Source organism: Artemia franciscana, unplaced genomic scaffold (genome assembly GCF_032884065.1).
Source record: "Artemia franciscana unplaced genomic scaffold, ASM3288406v1 PGA_scaffold_32, whole genome shotgun sequence".
In the NCBI taxonomy this organism is placed as follows: Eukaryota; Metazoa; Arthropoda; class Branchiopoda; order Anostraca; family Artemiidae; genus Artemia; species Artemia franciscana.
In genome coordinates this window covers 2484401-2493761 of record NW_027062665.1, presented here as the reverse complement: position 1 = coordinate 2493761, position 9361 = coordinate 2484401, and positions in this window count along the sequence as shown.

Below are 9361 nucleotides of genomic sequence, written 5' to 3'. Positions count from 1 at the left end.
AAAGTCACATAACTATAACCCAGAGGTTGACAATTCCCCAAAAGCCCGGGGTAAGGAATGAAGCTTATGTAAATTCTCCATTGTCAAAATATAAGGTTTTGTGGAAGAGATCGTGGTATTAATTTTGAAGGGGGGTCATTTGTTTGGAAATAGAAAGTTCTGGTTCTTTTTTAAGAGTAAAAAATGATCATCACCAACCTCAGGGGAAGGACTAAAAGTTATGCAAGTTTCTTAATGTTGCTTTTATACTTTTTTCGGTTTGATACTTTCTTTATTTTGATACTTTGTTACCTTGATATTGTTACTTACATGCTAGTTTTGATACTTTGAAGAAACATTAATGTTGAAGAAAGCAATTTGATTTTAAAATAAGGAAGGTTGAAAAGCTTGGAACTTTGGTGATCAAAAATAAAAAGAAATTATTTAAAAAAAATAATCCGAGAGAGGATTTTTTCCATCAAAAGTGAAGGCCATATCAAACATTTGATCAGCAGAAAAAGTTTTCTATAATAATTCAAACTCAAATTTATCAGAAGCTAATATTAATGAATAAATGAAACAAAAATTAAGTAAGGAATCATAGCCAAGAAAGATACAACAGGTCCTTAATATAAACTAATAAATAAAACTCATAACAAGTAAAACTCAAATCGAACATACAAATCAAGGTTATAACAAACAAAAATCACTACAATCAATAGCTTGGCCACTAACCCCTTCCGTATCTATAAAATTTTAAAGCTCCCTGCATCATTTTGACTTTACTAAAAGCTATTTTTGTCATGAATAGTCTTGGAGAGAATAATAAAATAAAAAGGAATATTTGATGTATAATGGTATTAATTGCTGATATCTAATCAATTCAAGATTTTATTTCACTGTAATTTTTATTTTATTGTCAATTTCGTGTGCACAAAATAAAAAATTTATAATACAATGTGTTTTCAGTAAAGTGTCAATGATACAGTGGGCATTAGACTTTTACAGCTATGGAGGGAGACAGTAGCTAAACTCTTGCTTATGGCGATTTTCATTCGTTTTAAACTTGATTTGCATACCCACTTTAATTTTCACTTGTTTTAAGATTTATCATTTCATTTATATTAGCACCTCTTGTATGTTTGTTTGCTAAGATTGTCAATTTAATTTCTGTTATTTTTGGGTTTCGTTTGCTCTCTAATGGTAATTTCTGGTCTTCTTAAGTTTGAATTAATGTGTGAATTTTATTTCTGCCGATCTCAAGTTTGATATAGCCGTTACTTTTCTTTGAAAAACTTCTCTTTCTGAATTTTTTTTTGAATTAATCAAAAATAAAAGTTTAATTGACATCTAAAGTTAAAATTGGTCATTTTCTTATTTTAAGAGTTGTCCCTGAGAGGAGAGGCGGGATTGAAAAAAAGGTGTTTAGGTAATTTAAGCTCAAATAAGATCCACGCGAAAAAACTCAAGCAGACCCACGCAGATTAAAACCAAGGTCTCTCAAAGAAAGCATAAACAAGATTGCATTCCCGTTATCCATAATCCTTTCAAAATCTCTCCAGACTACAGACTGACACATGATCCATGCAGCCCCATCTTTTAGGCAGAACTTACAGGCAATTGCCTGCAGAGCTTACAGGCAATTGCCTGCAGAACTTACAGGCAATTGCCTTAAGAACAATAAGTAGACTTAAATGGAACCATAAAAACCAGAGTCAAAATACAATACATTGTAAATACTTTGTAAATGCATTGTCATTCCTTAGCTTTTTACAAAAAGTTAAGAAATGCTTAAAGATTAAAAGAAACCCAAACTGAACATAAATTAAGTAAACTATCCTATTCAACAAAAATTAAAAAAAAAGGTCCTAGTATAAATGAATAAACAAATCTTGAAACGAGTAAAGGTTAAATTGAATATTCAAATCAAACTGAAAACGAACAAAAACACTACAAACAAGAATTTGGCTACTGCCCCCTCCCCTAACTCTAGAAGTCAAAAGCCTACTACACTTTGCTTTATTAAACAATTTCTTTGACCACTATTTCTATTTATTTCTGTTCTATTTATGAAAAATTAAGAGAAAATAACTGGTTTAATTTACATAAAGTAGTTCCACTTCTTTATTTGTAAACTTGTTTTTTCTCTCTTAATTTTCTGTTCTGACTTACTAAAAAGAAGTTCTATTACGAACAAATTTCTTATGTGCTTAAAACTATACAGAAGAAAAGGTACAAAATAATATAAAAGCAAATATAACATACGCAAATGACGTAACAGGCTTTACACTTATACATTTAGAGGAAGAGGAAGGGGGAGTTGTCAAACGCTTGTTTGTAGTGATTTTGAAGTTTCCCTTGAATATTCATTTTATGTTTTACTTGTCTTAAAAATTATTTTTTCATTTACATTACTGCCTTTTGTATGTTTGTAGGCTATGATTTTTTTTTATCTAATTTCGGTTCGTTTTGGGTTTTATTTATTCTTTAAGAGTAATTTTGGTTTTTTATTTTTTAGTTTAAATTATTATAGGAATTCGTTTCTGCTCAAAATAAGTATGATATAGCTTTTACTTGTCTTTGAAACACAAAGTATTCACAAATGGATGTAATAGAAGTTTCAAACGATCGGATCGCAAGTTTAATGGACGATTACTAGTTAATACGCCTACCAGTTCCTAAAATATTGCAGATACATCTTTTTGATAACTTGGATACATAAGCTTCTTTGGATTTAGCTGAACAAACCCCTCAATATTTCTCAAAATTTTGCATCAATACCCATAGTATTCTTTTGTTCATCATTACAAAGATCTTAAAGTTCAAAGATCTTAAGTTCAAGATCTTAAGTTCTTAAGATCTTAAGTTCTTAAGTATTCTTTTGTTCATCATTGTTCAAAGATCTTACAGCTCACTGATGTTAGCCAAAAGTGTGAAGAATTCTATTTGTCTGCCACATAGAATAATGATGAAAAAACTTTGATGATATATTCATCGTTGTTCTCAGACCGCTGATCAATGCAAAATTATGAAAGATGTTTGCAAAACAAAGCATAAGAAGTAAGATCTTAGCCGTAAGATTTTACGTTTAAGGGTTCTTTGTAGAAAGATATAAGAATTTAGCACAATCATGAGCAAAAAACAGCCTTTTTGTTGTGCTACAATCTCTTTCCTGACATCAAATTGGCAGTGATGTAATAAAACGAGAGCCAGGGCTCCAAAAATTATTTATAACAAAACTCTCCTCCCAACTGGCCTTCTTTCTTATTCCCTGAATTTATAGTTAACTGTTTCAATTAATCTATACTCATAGGATTCCCCGTAAATTATTAATTTTGACAGATATTTCTGAATTCTTTATTCAGTGTCTACACTATTATTAGTCTGTATTAGTAAATTGTTCGCTTAGCAATAACCTAGAGAAATTGATGGATTAATTTCCCAATAAGGATTCATTAAATACACACGATAAATCCGATAATGGCTAATAATCGGTTCTTATCTACAAACAATGTTTCTTTATTTTGCTGAAAATGAATGATGATAACAGCTAATATTTATAACTATCACTACTAGTATATGAATTACTACTACTGAATCTTTTTTTTAAATAACAAGTATTGTGGTATTGTAAAAATATTTAAATAAAAATACAACAGACACAGCTAATGCTTACAATTGAGTAATTATAACTTGATAAGCCGTCCCTTTGTGTATACACCTAGGACCTCTAGCGCCACCAAACAAGCTTCTCTACCATTTTGCTAACAACAAAATTACTCTCAGAGCTGTTTGGTGCATTTGAGTTTCCATTAATGTTTCAATATCCATTGAGGTAGATCTCTTGTAGGGTGACAAATAGTCTCTTGCTCTATTTTAACCTATAAAAGAAGTCACTTAATGAGCCCCATTCTATTATGAAACCCTTTTAACCATTTTAAACAATCTTAAATCATTTTTGAAAGTGAATCCATCAAAAGAGTTGAATAGCTTCGTCTCTGGGAAGCCTTATTCTCAGTCTGGTCTTCCTTAGAAGGCGTATTTCTATCAAAGTCTGTTTCTTTTGTTTAAAAACTCTCGGAGCAAATTCTTTGTTCAAAAAGTCTTCATAGCTGAATCCTACCTTTATGCTAGTCCTTCATGAAACTTTTAATCAAAATATCTGATCAGTCTAGTTCAGAAATTTTAAAACACAGCTTTGGAAATCCAAAGCTACAGTTGAAGACAAGGACTAACGTAGGGGTAAGTTTTTCTGAGAGAAATAAAGAGCGAAGTTGAAACTTAAAATAGACAAAAATTATTACTTCGCAGCCTATCTTATTAGTGCAATATCTAACTAGTGCAAGTAAACCAAACGATGATATTTCTCTGTTTGTAGGATTATAAAAAAACCATCACTTTACTGAAAACATAAAACCCAAGAATAAAAAAAGAATATTGCTCAAAAGTAAGTACATAGCCTTTCAACAACAAACTAATCCATAACGCTTTTTTACACGAGCTGTAATAACAGTAACTTTCGGTTTACAACGAATTACCTTAAAAACCTAGGCATTAAAATAAATATTATCTTCAAAACTGCAGTCATTAAACAGAATACAAAGATAATGGTTTGATTATATCACCCTGTATGATTCAAAATGAATAACAAATAAACTATAATATGAACTTTGGAAATACGGTCATTTCACAAATGGAGAATTTTCAGTTATGATACAGTTTTTAAAGTGAGTCTGTAGTCCTAATATTATCAAGATTGGTTCACTTATAACTTGTCTACAAAATAATCCTAAGGTATCCTTTTCAGATCCGAAACAACAGTTAATTATTGTACTGAGCTCATTGTGTAGAAGTGATGCCAAATTAAACGAAAAATAAATAAATAAAGCAACAATCCTAAAATGCTTTATTTTGTAACTGTTAAAAGTCTCCTTAAATGGTTTACTTTTGCTTTACCAAAACTCCTATATTCTTTAGTGTTTTCAGTAAAGTGCTAATTTTCTGTAGTCCTACAAATATAAGGAAATATGACCAGATGGTTTACTTGCACCAGTTTTATCAATATATATTAGATAGGCTGTGAAGTAATAATTTTGTTTGTTTTAAGTTTCACGTTCGCTCTTTACTTCCCTCAGAAAAAAACTTTGTTTTCAAAATTAATCTTTGCCAGTTTTGCTCATTACAATAAAGGCTAACTCACGGTTAGAAGATAAAATATTTTTAATAATACTCTTTGAAAGTGGCTAAATTTTTGGTTTTTGAACGTCAATTGAAAAACATAACGCTATACTTTCGTGTGTTCTATGTTTGATACAATCCAATATATTATTGGAAAGCGTTTGTTAAACTTTAACATTAATAGTGGCGGGTGAGGGTGAGGGAATGGCCGCTCAATTACATTAACTTCTATTTACTCTAAGGTTTTAACGAAGCTCTTTGTTATTATTGACAAAACAGCTCACGAGAATTGGGCCATCTTTAGCAGTATTTTTCTCATTGAGGTGTAAAATCAGAGTAGGAGTTTCGTAGCCTTAGAACCTATGGCATCTAAAGTCGGGAAGGAGCTTCCTATTTATGGTACCTCATGGAAGATGAGATAAAAAAGGAGTGCAAGAAAATACTATTATATTGTGTAAGGTACTCTATTGATTTCCTGAGTGCCAAAATTAACAATCACTATCCTCAATTTTAATATCTTTAATTTTCTAGCGTTACAAAATAGCAAGCTGTATTAGATCCCTGACCTTAGATCCAAAGAAGCACGACCCGGTAACCAGAGAGCTAACATGGGTTTTCTGAACACATTGTACCTATTTCAATGCATTCAGGGATCATTTAAAGAATATTCTTTAGTGGTACAACAAATATTCCAAACAAACGGCGACAAAGCCGTATTTCCACGCTTGATGTTTGATTCCAAATAATCTCACAGTTCGGTAATTTTAGTCACCAACAAAAAATATATTATTTACACATGCACGTAAAAAAACTATTGATTGAAAACAATAGGCTATTCAAATATAATCTACAACAGCAGATTCAACTTTTATTTACCAACAATTTTCAATCGGAGCTTGACTTTTCGCGGCCTTTTGCGGCCTCCACTGTTTTTTTCACCTTTTGCTTCTCTTTTTGCCATCCCCAAAAAGGTCAGCCCTTGACATTTCTCAGTATTCTAGTTGCGCCACTACCTCTTTTATGGTAAGAAATTAAGTATTTTGAGTCTATTGGTAAATCATTTCAGGGAAAATTGTCATAAGAACTTCCGCAGGAAAAGCAAAGTAAGTATATCTTCCACGTATTGTTTTAGATATCCCACCGAAACCACTCCTGCCACCGCTATTTCTCACCTTTGATTTCCTTTTTTCACATTTAATATTTTCTCTGAGATTTATAGAAATGTGTAGTATCACTAAGTAACTACCCGGTCTTTAAGCTAAAGATTTATAGAAATGTGTAGTTTCAGTAAGTAACTACCCGGCCTTTAAGCTAAAGATTTATAAAAATGTGTAGTTTTAGTAAGTAAGTACCCGGTCTTTAAGCTAAAGATTTAAAGAAGTGTTTAGTTTCAGTAAGTAAGTACCTGGTCTTTAAGCTAAAGATTTATAAAAAATGTATATTTTTAGTAAGTGAGTACCCAGTCTTTAAGCTAAAGATTTATAGAAATGTGTAGTTTCAGTAAGTAAGTACCCGGTCTTTAAGCTAAAGATTTATAAAAATGTGTAGTTTTAGAAAGTAAGTACCCAGTCTTTAAGCTAAAGATTTATAGAAATGTGTAGTTTTAGTAAGTAAGTACCCCGTCTTTAAGCTAAAGATGTATAGAAATGTGTAGTTTCAGTTGTAAGTACCCGGTCTTTAAGCTAAAGATTTATAGAAATGTGTAGTTTCAGTTGTAAGTACCCGGTCTTTAAGCTAAAGATTTATAAAAATGTGTAGTTTCAGTAAGTAAGTACCCGGTCTACTATTTCAATGTTATATCAATATGATTCAAGAAATATTTTCGTTGATTTTTTTTCCATATCAGTTAAATGCTTCATATTTCTGAGCTTTCAACCAATTTTGAGCGTTCCAAAATCAAGTGTTGGATGAATCAATGCATTTTTAAGTGCTTTTTTTAGAAGAGAATACATGGGTAGGATTGGTAATTAATGATATGAAGAGTAAGTTGCTTAGATTAGAAATAAGTGTGAGAGGGGAGATGATGTTACGTACTGAAACGAACTTACTAAAGTAGCATTATTATTGCTTATATGTAACAACAAACCCCCGATTCAATGAAAGGTTGGCAAAAAGCTTTGTAATCTCGGTTTATGCCTTTGTGCATCGAAAAATTATTTCTGATAAAAGTCAATTTTAATCAATTTTTTTTTAATCCACAGGTTTTGTATCTTTTAATATCAAAGTTTACTTGACAATGAAAAGTAATGAGCTGCCTTCGTCAACAGAAATTAAAACTAAAACTGGAAACTGAATAATAATATACATTTTAAAGGAATCTGTCTTTGTTTGCTGTAAAACAACAAAAGTGTCCCGACCAGGGGCATATTCCAATCGAACGAACAGTCTAAGATAACCAATAGGGTAAGTGCTATTGAGTTAGTTAGATAGACCAGCAGTCTTAGAGGCCCTAATTACCCTTTGATGATGATTCTGTTGCTACATCCTATCAGTGCAATATGAGCACTTTTATACGTAACCGTTGATGTGGTGTATGAAATTAGTTGAGTAATATTAAAGAACATACAGTTTTTCCTAGCTACTTTTCATCTATCGGGGGGATGGACACACTTGCCCAGGAAAGAACACACTTGGACTAAGCTTGCATTGTGGGTACTGAGAATTTTGAAACTGCCTTAAATATTATTTACAGGTAAAAAAAAACGCTCTAACTTGAGTGTTGGGTATAAGGGAGTTACCCTTTTAAGTGTGTTAATTTCTCTTTGTTTTAGGTTTCATTAATTGTTTCTATTAAATTTTAGTTTGTTTTAATTATGACATACTACTTGAATTTATTTCTGTTTGTTTTAGTTTATTACCGCTCTTTACTTTTCTTTCAGTTTCTCTTTTTGATTACAATTTTTTTTATTAATCATGGAACCAAACCAATAAACATGGCAAACCAATAAACAGCTAAGAACAGCCCATAGTAACCAGAAATTTAAAACATATTTAAAAAAAAATACCTTGTGAGAAAAAAAATTCCATTTGTGGCTGATTCGGAAATAATGACTATTATTTCGGTTAATTTTAATAGTAAAATATTACATTTAAAACAAATTTATAGGAATTTTGAAAAATAACCCAAAACCCCTAATTAATGGATTCAGGCCGAAACGAAAAATACACCATTGGAATTACCATTGCTGAAAACCCCATATAGGAAATTTACAGTACCCAACATTGAACAAAAAGGAAAATCACTTCTTTGCATGAGTACTGCAGGGGCACTAAAACATCATAGAAAGCTGTATAAAGGCTCATTTGAAAGGAATTAGCTGTATCCACGTGTTCTTTGTTTGTAAGAAAACATAATATTTGATGTAAAATACAAGTTTTTGAAAAAAATTACATCTTCATTGGATCAGATCAAATCAGAAAAATTCAAATAGCCTTGGGAAACCGTACTTGATATAGGGATTCTGGGTCTTCAAGAAGGACAATGTAATTAAGAAAAAACCAAGGTTTCTGAGGGATATGTTAAATTCAATCACAATAGGCTATATAGATGAAGGTTGTCAGAATGAGGTATAAAAAATATTGTAGGAACATCTTAGGGCAAGAAGTTGAAACTTTCCGGGATTTTCATAGTTGCAGCAGTCGCTGCAACCCAGTAAATGGTGAAACAATGTCCATAGTAACCAAATCAGAAAACGAGCTTAAAGAAAATAGATTATGTAAAAAAAAATAGCCAATTCTAGCTGAATTCAAGTCGAATCACATGAATAACTGTTATTTTAATTAGTTTTAGTAGTAAATGTTGTTTTTAAAACAAATTTAAAAGCATTTACAAAACTTAGCTTGACCCCCCCCCCCAAAAAAAAAATGCCAAATCAAAATGAAAAGAATACGATTGAATTCATCATGACTGAAAACTGTAACAGTGGAACTTTGAGTCCTCTGGCTAGAACGACATGATAAATCATTTATTTCATGGACAGCACTGACATGTCCTCATTTTTCTATAGATTTTTCCATCTCCGCTATTAGTAGGGCACTAGAACATCATAGAGACCTATTTTAGAGTACATTTTAAAAGATACTAACACATCTTTTGTAAGTCCCCGTCATAATATATGAAATAAAAATAATTTTTTGCCAAATATACTATCATTTTTTTTGTCATATACAGTATCACAGTACACAGTATCAAAAATTTAGTATA